The sequence below is a fragment of the Bombina bombina genome, chromosome 5 (genome assembly GCF_027579735.1).
Source record: "Bombina bombina isolate aBomBom1 chromosome 5, aBomBom1.pri, whole genome shotgun sequence".
Lineage (NCBI taxonomy): Eukaryota > Metazoa > Chordata > Amphibia > Anura > Bombinatoridae > Bombina > Bombina bombina.
Window position 1 is genome coordinate 1,054,114,902 of NC_069503.1, and position 18,211 is coordinate 1,054,133,112.

Consider the following 18,211-nt stretch of genomic DNA (forward strand, 5'->3'; position numbering starts at 1 on the left):
GGGTTAATATAGTTTAATTTAGGTTGTTGCAATGTGGGGGGCTGGCGGTTTAGGGGTTAATAGCTTTATTTAGTGGTAGTGATGTGGGAGGCTAAAGGTTTAGGGGTTAATAGCTTTATTTAGTTGCGGCAATGTCAGGGAGCGGCGGAATAGGGGTTAATAGATTTATTATAGAGTGGGCGATGTTGGGGTGCAGGGGAATAGGGGTTAATAACTTTAGTATAGTGGCAGCGATATTGGGGGCGGCAGACTAGGGGTTAATAACATTATGTAGGTGCAGGCGATGTCGGTGGGGGGGCAGATTAGGGGTGTTTAGACATGGGGTTTATGTTAGGGTGTTAGGTTTAAACGTTAGTTTTTTTCCCCGTAGACATCAATGGGGCTGCTTTACGGAGCTTTTCTTTCCACAATCGCAGGTGTTAGACTTTTTTCTGACCCGCTCTCCCCATTGATATATATGTCTATAGGGAAAGCGTGCATGAGCAGGTCAAAACAGCGCTTGAATTGTGTGCTGTATGGAGCTTAAAAACACCATATCGCACGCACAAGCTGGCTGTTTGAAAACTTGTAATGGCTGCCCTATAGAGGGTTAAAGAACGCAACTATTGTTGCATTCGTTAATTTCCCTATATCGTGCATAACTCGTAATCTAGGTGAAAGGTGCTGGGATTAAAAAATCCTAAAACCAGGCTGAAGGCAGTTGGTTGCTTTAATCATCTTGCAGGTACAAGCTGCCACTATATGGACTGATAAAAAAGTACACAGGTCTGAACACAATAAACAATTCTGCACACAATAAACTATATTTTTCAAATATTTCCATCATGTCACATTTTTAACAAAAGAGGTAACACATTTTGCAAAAATGTCAAATTCAGTGTATTTAACACATTATTTAAAACATTATTTTTGCCAGTTGTAATACTTTGTGGCATATTTAAAATGGAAATAATTACAATAATATTTCTTAGTTTTTATCACTTTGCACCATGTTCCTCAAAGCTACAAAGTTATCCAGAAAGTCATCAAAATGTGAGTTTAAAAAATGCACCTTAATCACATTACACCTGAGCTCTTTGAATTTAAAAAATACATTATGCACAGCTTCTTTGTAGCCAGGATTATTTGTAGCTTTGCATACTCCTGAGCTCTCATGAGCCTACCCAGTTTTACTCTAGTCTTCAATAAAAGATACCATGAAAACGTAGCAAATTTGTCCACAGAAGTACATTGGAAAGTTGTTTGAAATTGCATGATCTATCTGAATCATGAAAGTTTAATTTTGACTTTTCTGCCCCTTTAATATTGTTTATATTGGGGGGGTATCTTGGTGTTGACCCTGCATGGTCAAAATATCTCAGGCAGACGAAATTCCTCTAATCTGCCGATTATCAGTGGATTTTGGCAGCATCCATACTATTTAACCATATAAACTATCTCTCACTGAGAAGATTGATCTATATATTTACTGGGTGCATGACTGTCCAGTCTTCATCCGGACCATTACGACTCTAGGCGGCGGCCTATATACAGAGCTCCTAGCTCCCATCCTGGTCACCCAGCTCTTTTTCACTACCGCTGGTATTACAGGTGTTGTAGGTATAGCTGTACCGCACACCTTTTTGGCCGTCATGCAACGTAACTACCGCACCTTTCAAAAAGTCCTTTTTCAATGGGACTTCCATAGCGCCGGTATTACGAGTTTGCCTGTCCGGCCAAAAAGTGAGCGGTACAGCCTATAACTACAAGATCTGTAAGATCAGCCAATAGGATTGAGCTCGCATTCTATTGGCTGATTGGAACAGCCAAGAGAATGCAAGCTCAATCCCATTGGCTGGATCAGCCAATATGATTGAAGCTCAATACTATTGGCTGATTGCATCAGCCAATAGGATTTTTTACCGTTTAATTCTGATTGGCTGATAGAATTCTATCAGCCAATCGGAATTCAAGGGACGCCATCTTGGATGACGTCCCTTAAAGGAAACCTTCAGTGTACGGCTGGGACTGTATGAAGATGGATGTCTTGAAGATGGAGCCGCTCCGCGTCGGAAGGATGAAGATAGAAGATGCTGTCTGAATGTAGACTTATGCCCGCCTGGAGGACGACTTCTTGCTGATTGGATGAAGACTTCTCCCGGCTTCATTGAGGACTTCTTGCCGCTTGGATGAAGACTTCTCCCGGCTGTATGAGGTTGGATGTCCGGTCTTCCAAAACTGTAAGTGGATCTTCGGGGGTTAGTGTTAGGTTTTATTAAGGATTTATTGGGTGGGTTTTATTTTTAGCTTAGGGTTTGGGCAATGTAAAAGAGCTAAATGCCCTTTTAAGGGCAATGCCCATACAAATGCCCTTTTCAGGGCAATGGGGAGCTTAGGTTTTTTAGGTATGTTTTTATTTGGGGGGGTTGGTTGTGTGAGTGGTGGGTTTTACTGTTGGGGGGTTGTTTGTATTTTTTTTTACAGGTAAAAGAGCTGATTTCTTTGGGGCAATGCCCCGCAAAGGCCCTTTTAAGGGCTATTGGCAGTTTAGTGTAGGATAAGGTTTTTTTTATTTTGGGGGGCTTTTTTATTTTGATAGGGCTATTAGATTATGAGTAATTCGTTTTTAGTTTTTAATTTCTTTTTTTATTTTGTGTAATTTAGTGTTTATTATTTTTTGTAATTTAGATAAATGTATTTTTTAAATTTAATTTATTTAATTTTATTGTAATGTTAGGTATTAGTGTAACTCAAATAAGGTTTTATTTTACAGGTAACTGTATTTATTTTAACTAGGTAGTCTATCTAGTTAAAATAAATACAAACTTAGCAGTGAAATAAAAATAAAACCTCAGATAGCTACAATGTAACTATTAGTTATATTGTAGCTAGCTTAGGGTTTATTTTACAGGTAATTATTTAGTTTTAAATAGGTATTATTTAGGTAATAATAGTAAGTTTTATTTAGATTTATTTTAATTATATTAAAGTTAGGGGTGTTAGGGTTAGGGTTACCTTAGGTTTAGGGTTAGATTTAGGGTTAGGGGTTAATATATTTATTTAGTGTTGGTGACGTGGGAAGCCAGAGGTTTAGGGGTTAATAACTTTAGTATAGTGGTGGTGGAGACGTTGGGGTCGGCAGATTAGGGGTTAATAAATTTATGTAGGTGGCGGTGGCAGATTAGGGGTTAATAAATTTATGTAGGTGGCGGCGACATTGAGGGCAGCAGATTAGGGGTTAATAAGTGTAATGTAGGTGTCGGCGATGTTGGGGGCGGCAGATTAGGGGTGTTTAGACTCGGGGTTTATGTTAAGGTGTTAGGTGTAAACATACATTTTCTTTCCCCATAGACATCAATGGGGCTGCGTTACGGAGCTTTACGCTGATGTCTATGGGGAAATCGTGCATGAGCACGTCAAACCAGCTCAATGCAGTGCTGGTATTTGTGTGCGGTATGGAGCTCAACACAGCCATATCGCCCGCAAAAGTCGGGTTTTTGCAAACCTGTAATAGCAGCGCTATTAAGGGTGAGCGGAGGAAATAACTTGCAAGTTATTAGCGAGCCACTCATAACGCAAAACTCGTAATCTGACTGAATTTTTTTTATATTAGCTGTTCCCATTGGGAAAAACAGTAACAAATCCAAATCCAATATTCATCCGATCTGAATGCCTTCATGGACAAAATTAGTCCAAACTGAATGTTTTCAAAACCTAAAACAAATCTTTCAGATTAAACACATTTTTCTCCCATTTGCATGTCTACTTTTTACCTTTTTTCCACCAGCCATATTATAATACATATGTTGTTAATAATATTTCTGTATTTAAAAAAATAAATAAAATCATTCAATGATGTAAATAGCTTAATATTAATTGAATAATTTTTACATTAGAATGTATTTATACACAGAGGTAAAATTATGAAAAGTGCATATTTTTAAATAAAATTGTTTCTATTCTAAAGAAACGTTATGCCATAGAGACAAATGGGATACATTTTTTTAATCTATGGGTCAATTTATCAAGCTCCGTACGGAGCTTGATGCCCCGTGTTTCCGGCGAGGCTTTAGGCTTGCCGGAAACAGAAGTTTCGAAGCAGCGGTCTAAAGACCGCTGCTTCATAACTTGTCCGTCTGTTCTGAGGCAGTAGACAGAAATCAACCTGATCGAATACTATCAGGTTGACTGACACCCCCTGCTAGTGGTCAATTGGCCACAAATCTGCAGGAGGCGGCATTGCACAAGCATTTCACAAGAACTGCTGGTTCAATGATAAATGCAGACAGCGTATGCTGTCGGCGTTTAACGATGTGCAGCAGACATGATACGCTACTTCATATCATGTCCGCTCGCACATTGTTAAATATACCCCTATGTCCAAATTGATTTGAAAATCACATAAAAAAACAAAAACATGTTTTTCATTGTCTTTCTGTGTTGTATAACTTGCAATAACAGAGATGCTGCTATTTGGCCTTTACCTAGACTGTGCAGAATGCTGCTGGGCCCTTTGGGCAAGGTGAGAGGAGCACCCAACCCGGGCCCCATGCTTTGTGGTCACCACAGGGGTCAGATTGTGAGTAGGAGCAATGTACATCCTGTGGAATAAAGGCACTGGGTTCACAAATTTTTCTTGCCCAGGGCCCTAAAAATGCTATGGGAGGCCCTGGAATGCTGTATAGATGGGAATAAGCTCATGTGGTGCCTTATACAAACAGGACCAAGCCTCAATACATTCTATAAAAAGGTTTTAGTATATATAACATAACATTGAGGCCTGTTTCAGTGTGATAACAATGTTATAATCCTCTTCTAGAAAGCAGCCATTAATAGTCTTTTTACAATTATTCAGTAGAAGATATTCGATTAGAACTAGGGAAATTGTGTGTGTGTGTGTGTGGGGGGGGGGTAGTGCGCAGCTTATCTTTGTGAGCTAGGATACAATTATATAGCTTAAAAAGGCAAAACATTATGAGGGATACAGAAAATTGTGTTTAGAGCATAGGGAATTGAGTGAGGCCTGAAGCCGAATGTTCAGGAAGTGCCAGATTCAGGTCAAGGCTTAAATTATGGTACCACATACTGAATACTTCTGAAAGTCAACACTGGAGAAATAAGAGGAGAAAGTAATGTCTCCCAATCGAGATTTACTCTAGAATCATTACTGCGTCCACAGAGCTCTGGAGCTCGCAAAACAAAAAAGAGTCACAAAAATATATTATAAGGAACAGTTACACTCATAATAACACTATCAAAAGAAATTATTTAAAAAAAAAATAATATGAGGTCTCAGGCATTACATATGTGTTTATATGTGTACATATGTATTTAGAGACATATATACACATATAAACACATACATACAGTGAGTAGGGTGCTTTCCACTTTATTTTGCTGGGGGAATATGGTTATGGGGTAATACGTTATTGCGAGAGCAATATTCTAAATTCGGCTTTTTACGCACATCGGGTTAGCACGGGAAAAAAAGCTGTTTACTTTCAACTTGTAATACGAGCAATACCTGATGTGTGCAAAAAAAGTTTACTTCAAACAGAGTTAGCGCTCAAGCAGTGGCTTTAAATACTGCTCCACTTTTAATCTGGCCCTATATTGGGCCCATGAAATACAAATATTGTAAGCAAATTTATAGACCAGCTTCTTTATTCACGAAAGTCACAGGTCAATCTTTTAGAAGGTTTTAGGGTGGCATACACAATTATGGCTACTATACATACATACACAAACACACAAATATACATACATACACAGACAAACATATACACATACATATACAGACACACATAAAGATAGGCACACATGAATACACAGACATACATACATGCAGGGGTATAACAACATAGGTCGCAGCGTGGGCACTGCTACTGGACCCATACTTTTAGAGGGCCATTACTGGGTCAAAACACCATTTTTCTAGATAGTGTACAATACTTTTGATAATGTGCACAGTCAGACCCAGAGTATTTTTTTTTTAATAAGCCGGGAACTTTAGACGCATTTGGGAGGGTGGGAACTTCTATGTGACTTCCTCCATCACTTCCTATTTGACACTGCAAGGAGGGGATAATGAGAATCGGTAGTGCGCAAGTTCATTTAATGCAAACTCACTTGGTCCCAGATGAAGCTCCGCCCCTTCGCTGGGTCATGCTTTTCTTGAAGACCACAGATTGGTGGCCAATAATTTTTACATGTACTTAAATCAAGGAGGGCAGGCAATACAAATATTGTGGGGAGGTAGAACAGTAAGAAGGTATTGCATCATCACTTTGATGTGCTTCCGCTGTGGTACATTGTAATGTATGTTAGTGACAGTGTGAGTCTACTTCAGTATCAGTATTGTCCTCTTGCCCTCTCAATGTCCTAGATTCATTAGGAGTTTACATAACTATTCAGTTAGACAGTTTCCCTGTTACTATTTTATTTACTAAACTGAAAATTAGGGGAGACCATGTGGGGCTTCCTAGATCAGCACATCCTATTTTGCAGTTGTAGCATGTCAGTGCAATAAGCTGATCAGAGGCGCAACTAGAAACCTCAGCGCCACATTGCAAGAATCCATGAAGGGTCATTAGTTACCATGCATTACTACATATACATATACTGTATAGTAGACAAAAAAGCCAGTTCTTTTATACTAAGAAAACATAATAATTATTTGACCCGATGTTGGGGAGTTAACCTTTAATTACACGCAGATGATTACCAACTGTAACCAGTATATAAATGATCCGCTGGGAGGCGGAGCTTATCTTTCAAAGTGTGTAATGCTCATGCATTGAGCTTTTATATTAATAGAAACTTTTGTTCTATGGACTATTAACATCAAATTGGCCAAAGAGGATCAATTGACCTCAGGGCTTACCCATCATTCAAGGAGAACATTCACTCAGTATCGATCACAACTAAAACCGGTAAGAAAACAGTTTACACCGGCCACACTGAAAAGGAACTTTATATACCAAGATTTTTGCTACATTTAGGGCCAGATTACGGTTTGAGCACAAAATATTGCTTACACTAAATCTGGTATTATGAGTTAAGTGCAATGCGAACGCGACCTCATGAGAGTGCCCATCCATAAGCTCTAATGGGAACTCGTTCTGATGACATCAGACACGGCACAGAACCTAAGTGCAGCAAAGGGGGTAAAGAGTGTAACGATGGGCAGCAATTTTAAATATATATGTATATGAATATATACATATATATTTATGTGTTAATATGTGTATATACATATATTAACACATAAATATATATGTATATAAGCATATACAAATATATTTACAGGGAACACAGAGTTCCCATAGACCACAATGTAACGTTTTTTCCTAACAGCCAACAGCCGCCAACTTTTAACCCATTAAAACTGCCTAGTGCAGTATTTTTTATGAAAAAAAACATGCCCCCAAAATAGAGGGTCTTTTTTTATGAAAATAAAAAGTAGCATTTGGGGCACTTTTAGAAAAGCTTGCGGTAGCAATTACCAGCCACATGTAATGGCTAGTTATTTATCGCGCACCTGGAACAATATTCCTATGTATATGTTTTAGATTATCTAAGTAAAGCATTTTTAAACTATTCATGTAAAACATTCTTTATCAGTCCTTAACACCTTCACAGTAAAGCACATGCGGTCTGGAGCAAATTCACACCTAGATTACGAGTTTTGCGTTCCAGTTTTAAGTCTGAAAAAATGGCCATTTCAGCGTAAAAACCGTAACGCAGCCATTACGAGTCTTGTCGATATAGCTATACCGCAAGCATTTTAGCCTGTAATGCAACGTCATTCCCGCACTCCAAAAAATGATGTTTTTGCATGGGATTTCCATAGCGCTGGTATTACAAGTTGTGCGGTGAGGCTAAAATGCTTGTGTTCCAGCCTATACTGACACAATCCGTTCCGCAATCTGAGACCAGTAGTTATGAGTTTTGCGCAACAAAGCTGTTACACAAAACTCATAACTAAAATGTTACAAAGTACACTAACAACCATAAACTGCCTATTAATCCCTAAACCAAGGCCCTCCCGCATCACAAACACTAAATTGCGATGAAAAGGGCATTTGTATGGGCATTGCCCTTAAAAGGACATTTAGCTTTTTTGCATTTCCCTGAAAAGGGCATTTAGTTCTTTAAAGAAAGCCCAAACCCTAATCTAAAAAAAAACATCCAAAAAATAGTTAAAAAACCTAACACTAACTCCCGACGATCCACTTACAGTTTTTGAAGTCCGGAACATCCAGCGGTAAGAAGTCTTCATCCAGGCGGTGAGGTCTTCATCCATCCAGGCAGCATCTTCTATCTTCATCCAGGTGGTATCTTCTATCTTCTGGCTGGTTATTTATTGCGCGCCCGTAAACGGGCAAATATGCCCATTTATGCGCGTGCAATACATTAGCACTCCACTTGTATTCTAGGCCTGTATAATATACTTCCATTATCTACTTTGCTTAGCTCTCTTACTATGCTTCATTGGAAAGTATACCTAGATAGGCTCAGGAGCAGCAATGTACTACTGGGAGCTAGCTGCTGATTGATGGCTGCACATATATGCCTCTTGTCATTGGCTCACCCAATATGTTCAACTAGCTCCCAGTAGTGAATTGCTGCTCGTTTAATAAAGGATACCAAGAGAATGAAGCAAATTTGGTAATTAAAGTTAAATGGAAGTTGCTGTATTTGAATCATGAAAAATATTTTAGGTTTTATCTCCCTTTAAAGTGCCAGTAAACCCACAAAATAATGTTATATAAATCTGCACTATGTGCAGAATTATATAACATCAGCTTAGCGCCATCTTTCTACCTTAAAAGATTTCAGTGAAAAATTGCTATGGAAGTTACTTTTACAGTACGCCGCTCCTGGCTCTACTGAGCGGGTCTGTTTGTTTTCCCTAAGCACATCGGGCACGCTGTCTATTCACAGCCGGCCCGATCGCGCCATTAAACTCATGTAGCTCGCTCCCGCTCTGGTCTGGTAACAGGAGCGAGCTACATTGAGTTTAATGGAGCGATCGGGCTGGCTGTGAATAGAGAGCGTGCCCAATGCGCTTGGGGAAAACACAAAGTCCCGCTCAGTAGAGCCAGGAACAGCGTACTGTAAAAGTAACTTTCGTAGCAATTTTTCACTGAAATCTTTTAAGGTAGAAAGATGGCACTAAGCTGATGTTATATAATTCTGCACTATGTGCAGAATTATATAACGTTATTTTGTGAGTTTACTGGCCCTTTAACTAACAATTTGTGGTTGTTACAAGGGTTGGGTAGAAATCTTTACAAATTCTACACATTTTGACTTGCAGTGCTGCTGTTTTTCTGTGTCACAAAAGGCTTTATTGAATTACAGTACATTACAGAAAATAATGTTATATATGAAAAAATAACAACTCCCCAAAACCCAATGACATGCTTCACAAAATCTTATTAAATATTTTTTGTTTATTTTCCCAGATGTTCTATTAAAATGCGTGGGAATATTGTCACTTCTCAATATACTTGTCACAGATAATACGTTCTGACAATGCTCAAATCCACAGAGACAATAGATTATAATATTCCCATTAATACGTTCTAAGACCTTCAGTTTGTAGCATTAGCAAATTTAATTAGCAAAACTCATCTTTTAAAATATGTAACAAACAGAACTAGAGAGATGTCATTAATAATAATGAATACTCATCATGAATTAGACGGTGGAGAATTGAGAAGACCACAATATTGGGATATACTTAATGTACTTCCTGAACAGCTCCTTATACCTTATAATGATTATTATACTTCCTCTACCCAAGGTCAGTTTCCCAGGCATTTCAGCAAGTAACTGTTCCTAAGAGATTTTAGTGGGATAACTATGTCAAAACTACATATTGGTACAGTTTGGAAGATGAAAGTAACAAGAGAGGCGCCCCTGTGTGCCTAGTTTATATTAGTCTCTTTAACAATCAGCATATTGGTACAGTTGGTTTAATGTGGAATTTTTTTTATCTTTTGCTAAAACACTGGAAGAAGCTGTTTGCAAATTAAAGGGACATAAAACCCCAAAATGTTCTTTCATTATTCAGATAGAGAATAACATTTTATAAAAATTTCCATTTACATCTATTATAAAATTTGCTTTGTTATTCTTTGTTGAAGAGATACCTAAGTAGGTAGCGTGCACATGCTTGAAGCACTGCATAAAAGGAAATAGTGCTGCACTCTAGTGCTCTTGCTAATGTATAATATCGTTGCAAAACTGCTATCATATAGTGCTGCAGACACGTGCACACTCTGGGCTTGCATACCTGCTTTTCAACAAATGATAATAAGAAAACTAAGAAGATTTGATAATAGAAGTAAATTGGAAAGTTGTTAAAAATTGCCAGCTCTATCTAAATCATGAAAGAATTTTTTTTAGATTTTATGTCCCTTAAAACGACTTGGAGCTGAGCTGACAGTCACTTGGCTTCTACAGAAATATATCCTGGTCTCACACCTTCACCCTATAACCCATGCTTTACAAGGTGTAATGTTAGGGACAGAAAGCTAAAAAAATTATATTTATTGCATATGAAAAAAAACTCCTAATATGTTTTTGCGTGAATTTAAATGTTAAATTGTGGCTGCTTTTTTTGCTTTGGAAGTTAAAGGGACACAAAACACAACATTTGTCTTTCATGATTCAGATACAATTTTAAACAACTTTCCAGTTTACCTCTTTTATCTAATTTGCTTCATTCTCTTGGTATCCTTTGTTGAATTGCATACCCAGGTAGGCTCAGGAGCAGCAGTGTACTAATGGGAGATAGCTGCTGATTAGTGGCTACACATAAATGGCTCATATTATTGGCTTGCCTGAAATGCTATCTTCTAGTAGTATATTGAGACTCCTTCAACAAAGGATATCAACTGAACTAAACAAATTTGATTCAGTTGTTTAAAATTGTGGGCTCTATCTGAATCATGAAATATATTTTTGTTTGATTCATGTGTCTTTAACAGTAGATCTGAGCTTTAGGGAAACATTAAACACCTTGCAATTTTAATATAAAATGTTTCATTTTCCATATCAAAACAACAAACATTGCAATATATTAATTTTGACCCATTTTCACGATATTTAAATTGTTAAATTGTGGGTTTTCCAATTCTAAGAACTTGAAGTGTACATGGCAGCGTCACAAGCCTAACCCTGCCACATACTGATACTAACTGGCCACAGCAGAGAACAGAAGATTAAAAACTCCAAGACAACAAAGAGTTTGCTAACAAAATGATTGAGGCTTGTTGCGTCCACTGCACTTACAAGTCTAGATTAGCTCCGCCAAATAATTCAAGTGGTGGGGCAGAATTTGGCTAATGAAAAATAAACAGGTGTTGCAAACAAACAGCCAGATTACGATTTTTGAGCGCTATAGGGAAATTAACGACTGCAGCATTTTCAGCGGTATTTCACCTCCCTATAGCGCTGGTATTATGAGTTTAAAAAAAGCCGGCGTTTGCGGGCGATATGGCTGCGTTTAGCTCCATACCGCACACAAATACCAGCGCTGCTTTGATCTGCTGTTACGTGCTCGTGCACGATTTCCCCATAGACAACAATGGGGAGAGTCGGCTAAAAAAAAAAGTCTAACACCTGCAATCACGGAGCGTAAAGCTCCGTAACGCAGCCCTATTGATGTCTATGGGGAATTTCTTTTATATGTTTAAACCTAACACCCTAACATAAACCCCCTGCCCCCAACATTGCCGCCACCTACATTAGTTATTAACCCCTAATCTGCTGACGCCCAAATCGCTGCAACCTAACTATATTTATTAACCCCTAATCTGCTGCCCCCAATGTCGCCGCAACCTACATTATTGTTATTAATCCCTAATCTGCTGCCCCAAAATTGCCGCACCTAACTACATTTATTAACCCCTAATCTGCTGCCCCCAATGTTGCCGACACTATATTAAAGTTATTAACCCCTAAACCTAACCCTAACTTAACCCTAACACCCACTAACTTTAACATAATTAAAAAAAATCCAAATAAATATTACAATTAATACCTAAGTTATTCCTATTTAAAACTAAATACTTACCTGTAAAATAAAACCTAAGGTAGCTACAATATAACTAATAGTTATATTGTATTTAGCTTATGTTTTATTTTTATTTCACAGGTTAGTTTGTATTTATTTTAACTAGGTAGACTAGTTATTAAATAGTTATTAACTATTTACTAACTACCTAGTTAAAATAAATACAAAGTTACCTGTAAAATAAAACCTAACCTGTTTTACAGTAAAACCTAACGTTACACTAAAATTAAATAAATTACATTAATCAAATACAATTATTTAAATTACAAAAAATAAACACTAAATTACACAAAATAAAAAAGAAATGATCAAAAATTTAAACTAATTACTCCTAATCTAATAGCCCTATCAAAATAAAAAAGCCCCCCAAAATAATAAAACCCCTAGCCTAAACTAAATTGCCAATAGCCCTTAAAAGGGCCTTTTGCGGGGCATTCTCCCAAATATATCAGCTCTTTTACCTGGCAAATAAAAATACAAACATCCCCCCCAACAGTAAAACCCACCACCAACACAACAAACCCCCTCAAATAAAATTATATCTAAAAACCTAAGCTACCCATTGCCCTGAAAAGGGCATTTGGATGGGCATTGCCCTTAAAAGGTAATTCAGCTCTTTTACATGCCCAAACCTTAAGGTAAAAATAAAACCCACCCAATAAACCCTTAATAAAACCTAACACTAACCCCCCGAAGATCCACTTACAGTTTTGGAAGACCAGACATCCATCCTCATCCAGCCGGCGAAGTCCTCATCCACGCGGCAAGACGTCCTCAGCGAAGCCGGGAGAAGTCTTCATCCAAGTGGCAAGAAGTCCTCAACGAAGCCGGGAGAAGTCTTCATCCAAGCGGCAAGAACTCCTCAACGAAGCCGGGAGAAGTCTTCATCCAAGCGGCAAGAAGTCATCATCCAGGCGGGCAGAAGTCTTCATCCTGACGGCATCTTCTATCTTCATCCTTCCGGCGCGGAGCGGGTCCATCTTCAAGACATCCGGCACGGTGCAGCCTCTTCATACACTCCCAGCCCTACACTGAAGGATCCCTTTAAGGGACCTCATCCAAGATGGCGTCCCTTGAATTCCGATTGGCTGATAGAATTCTATCAGCCATTTGGAATTAAAGGGTAAAAAATCCTATTGGCTGATGGAATCAGCCAATAGGATTGAGCTTTAATCGTATTGGCTGACCCAATCAGCCAATGGGATTGAGCTTGCATTCTATTGGCTGTTCCAATCAGCCAATAGAATGCGAGCTCAATCCTATTGGTTGATTGGATCAGCCAATAGGATAAAAGCTCAATCCTATTGGCTGATTGCATCAGCCAATAGTATTTTGTAGCAACAGAAAACCAGCGAGTCTCAAAGCACTTGAAATAAATAAAGTTCTTTATTGGAGATGAATAAAAAATAACATAAAAGCTAGTAGACCTTGCTACCTATGAGAAAACCCAGTCGTACGCGTTTCAGCAGCCCTCTGCCTTAATCATGGACTAGTCCATGATTAAGGCAGAGGGTTGCTGGAACGCGTAGGACTGGGTTTTCTCATAGGTAGCAAGGGCTACTAGCTTTTATGTTATTTTTTTATTCCTCTCCAATAAAGAACTTTATTTATTTCAAGCGCTTTGAGACTCGCTGGTTTTCTGTTGCTATTGGATTCCTTATAACTTTCCAGCTGAGCCTCAACGCTACCGGGACCAACAGAGGCTGTTACAGGTCGTGCCACAGCATCACGTCATCCGGAAGTGCCGGGAGTGACAACAGAGGCATACTCCGCTACTTAGGATTGGGAGAACGCTCACCCTGTTAGGAGCTACATTCTTTGTGGCAGTGCAGGAGGTTGGCGATACGGGGACCCTGACCGGATTGAAGGATACATCCGAGCACTAGGTGAACGATCCGCTATCGCATCATAGAGCCTCAGCCACATTTTTCGCTTGCCGGTGAGTTTCCCTTTGAATTGCATTGTTTTGTTTGGAGCTGTACAGGGGGACCTGTTTGTATAATAGGATTTTGTACCCTTTAATTCCTATTGGCTGATAGAATTCTATCAGCCAATCAGAATTCAAGGGACACCATCAAGATGGCAGTTTAGTTTAGGCTAGGGGTTTTATTATTTTGGGGGGGCTTTTTTTTATTTTGATAGGGCTATTAGATTAGAAATAATTAATTTAAATATTTGATAATTTTTTATTTTGTGTAATTTAGTGTTTATTTTTTGTAATTTAGTTAATTGTATTTGATTAATGTAATTTATTTAATTTTAGTGTAATGTTAGGTTTTATTTTACAGGTAACTTTGTATTTATTTTAACTAGGTAGTTAGTAAATAGTTAATAACTATTTAATAAATGGTAGAAGCAAAAGGCAGAACACCAAAGATCCTTAAAAACGTAAATCCTTTATTCTTCTTTTTAAAAACGTAGATACATACACAGCATAGCTATGTTAGGAGGAGGCGGGTCCTGATATGTTTCGTGCCTGGACGGCACTTACTCATAGGATCCTATGATTAAGTGCCGTCCAGGCACGAAACATGTCTTCTACCATTTGTGTCTTTCTGAGCCTGCTCTGCTCTTTTTTCTGGCTGGCACCCTGCTGTCTGTGCATATGCTGTACACACGCCGTTGACGTAGGCGGTGTTTGCTTGTCCCCTGTGACGATCTCTGACCGGATTGGTTCTGTGCTTCTCACACCCTCTTTGCTGAAGCAGCGCTTTCTTTCCACTGCCAATAACTATTTAATAACTAGTCTACCTAGTTAAAATAAATACAAACTTACCTGTGAAATAAAAATAAAACATAAGATAGATACAATATAACTATGTTATATTGTAGCTAGCTTAGGTTTTATTTTACAGTTAAGTATATAGTTTTAAATAAGAATAATGTAGGTATTAATTGTAATATTTATTTGGAATTATTTTAATTATGTTAAAGTTAGTGGGTGTTAGGGTTAGGGTTAGACTTAGGTTTTGAGGTTAATAACTTTAGTATAGTGACCACGACATTGGGGGCAGCAGATTAGGGATTAATAAGTGTAGTTAGGTTGCAGGGATTTTGGGGCTAACAGATTAGGGGTTAATAACAGTAATGTAGGTTGCGGCGATTTTGGGGGCAGCAGATTAGGGGTTAGTAACAGTAATGTAGGTTGCGGCAATGTTAGGGACAGCAGATTAGGGGTTAATAAGTGTATGTAGGTGGCGACGACATTGGGGGCAGCAGATTAGGGGTTAATAATATTTAACTAGTGTTTGCGATGCAGGAGTGCAGCGGTTTAGGGGTTAATAATTTTATTTAAGTGTTTGTGATGCGGGAGGGCCTCGGTTTAGGGGTTAATAGGTAGTTTATGGGTGTTAAAGTACTTTGTAGCACTTTAGTTATGAGTTTTATGTTACAGCTTTGTAATGTAAAACTCATAACTACTGACTTTAGATGGCGGTACGGATCTTGTAGTTATAGGCTGTTCCGCTCACTTTTTGGCCTCCCAGGCAAAACTCGTAATAAGAACAGGTTATAAGGGAGGCGCTAAAAAAGCCAAAGGTATCACCACTTAGAAATTATATGAATTTATTAAAACACATATATAGATGTACAACACATATAAAAGGGACGTCTCCCCAAAATACTTAAAACATATATTTAGCACTGCTTAATGCTAAAATCCTAAACTGATTAAAATCTAAACAAGTATATCATACAGCATTCATAGGTCTAAAAACTCTAAAATTAAATCGCTATGTTCAACACTATTAAATAATGGTAGGCATAAGTATCATTACGTTAGATAATAACAAGTCTCTATTCCATAAATAAAGTGAGGAAAAAAGTCAGTCTTATCGATAATTTCCGTTATGAGGAGATAGATAAATGACCACCAAGCTGCCAATCAGATACAAGTATACCTGCCGATCAGATACAGATGTTATACACTTTCCTTCCAAGGATTTAAATTCCAAAAGAGGGGGTGTCTTGTATCTGTTTGTCCTAGCGCACCTTAAACTTACTTATATCTACTCTTTTGAAATATAAATCCTTGGAAGGAAAGTGTATAACATCTGTATCTGATCGGCAGGTATACTTGTATCTGATTGGCAGCTTGGTGGTAATTTATCTATCTCCTCATAACGGAAATTATCGATAAGACTGACTTTTTTCCTCACTTTATTTATGGAATAGAGACTTGTTATTATCTAACGTAATGATACTTATGCCTACCATTATTTAATAGTGTTGAACATAGCGATTTAATTTTAGAGTTTTTAGACCTATGAATGCTGTATGATATACTTGTTTAGATTTTAATCAGTTTAGGATTTTAGCATTAAGCAGTGCTAAATATATGTTTTAAGTATTTTGGGGAGACGTCCCTTTTATATGTGTTGTACATCTATATATGTGTTTTAATAAATTCATATAATTTCTAAGTGGTGATACCTTTGGCTTTTTTAGCGCCTCCCTTATAACCTGTTCTTGTTTGTAAATCCTTTTTCTAGACAATTATAGGGATATTGTCTATTAAGGGGGTGTCTGGTATCTGTTTGTCCTAGCGCACCTTAAACGTACTTATATCTAAAACTCGTAATACTGACGCTGTGGAAGTCCCATTGAAAAAGGACTTTTTAAAATGTGCGGTACTTACATTGCGTGACGGCCAAAAAGGTGTGCGGTACAGCTATACTTACAACACCTGTAATACGAGCGGTAGTGAAAAAGAGCCATAACAATGCTTTCTCCATCCATAAAAATGCCTTTTTTGTATTTATTTTTTTATTCTTTTTATTGGAAAGATTACACATAGTACAAATACAAACATTAATTCATAAATAGGATGCCATAGGCACACATATATCCTATGGCGCATCATATTCATGATTTTTCTAACCGATTATATTATCAAGGGTTTTGTCTTTCATGACTACTCAAAGGTAGTATAGTTCCAAAAATAACGTTGTATCCCTTTTGCAAGACAGAGATTAATCCAAAAAAATTGTTCTTCCTAAAAAGATATTTGCCCATGAATATCCTTCCATTTTCTTTTTTTCCAGAAAGAAAACAATATGCAATAATAATATATCATGTGATGGATATCATATCTATAAAGTAAATAACTATTTTTAAACAATATCCCATAGTTCAATTTGTTATCATGATCATATAAATAATCCATACACACAATACACTACTGTGATGCCTAAAAAATTAGGTCACAGAAAAAAACTGGGGGTCCCTCTCTCTCCTCTGACCCTTAAACTTTGAAATATTAGAATATCAGCTATTCTCCAAGGAGATTAGCTTCAAGCATAAAAATCTAATTTCTAAACCAATATAGAATTTGTTTTTGTATTTGAGGATCTAGTGAAGTAATCACCAGATCCCATTTATTTACACATTTTTTGGCTCCTTGTCTAGAGCACATAAGCGTATCCACTTGTTCTAACCATAACTGATTCAAGACATGAGATTTGAGTTCTATACATTTTTGTTTTCTGGCTGAATTCCAATATTTCAACACTAATCTCTTGGTCAGGAGGATCACTGTATTTATTAATAAAGTGTATTTCCCATATTTCTGAAATGTACATAAGAACAATATGAAGATTGACAAAATCATTTAGTTTTCTTTAGCACAGATAACAATAACCAGCTTTTTTTTCTCTCAGAATTTCTGAATTATCGGGCAATACCAGAGACAGTGAAAAATATCAGCATGAAGAAATTTATATATGGGACATGTAATCTTAGATAGCTCTGTGTTAAGATATGATACAAATAATGGAGTAACGTAGATCTGATATCAAATTTTAAAATGTTGTTCTCTAAGCGATTCTGAGTGAGTAACCTTCAAGATTCTATTCCAGGAGCTAACTAGGTGATTCCATTCAACATTATTTTCATCTGAATATTTCCATTTTAACATCATACAATTCTTATTCTGTATGGCAGTTGTTCTTAGCAGTGTATTATAAATATCTGATATGGAGAAGTTACTTTGACTAAAACCATTCTACAATGTATTAAAGGTTTTACCCATCCAGTCAGTTTTGCTCATTTTAAGCAAACAGACAATATAATGTCTTATCTGTAGATAAGAGAAAAATGTTTGTTCTCAAGGATAAATTCCAATTTGCATTTATTAAACGTCTTAAC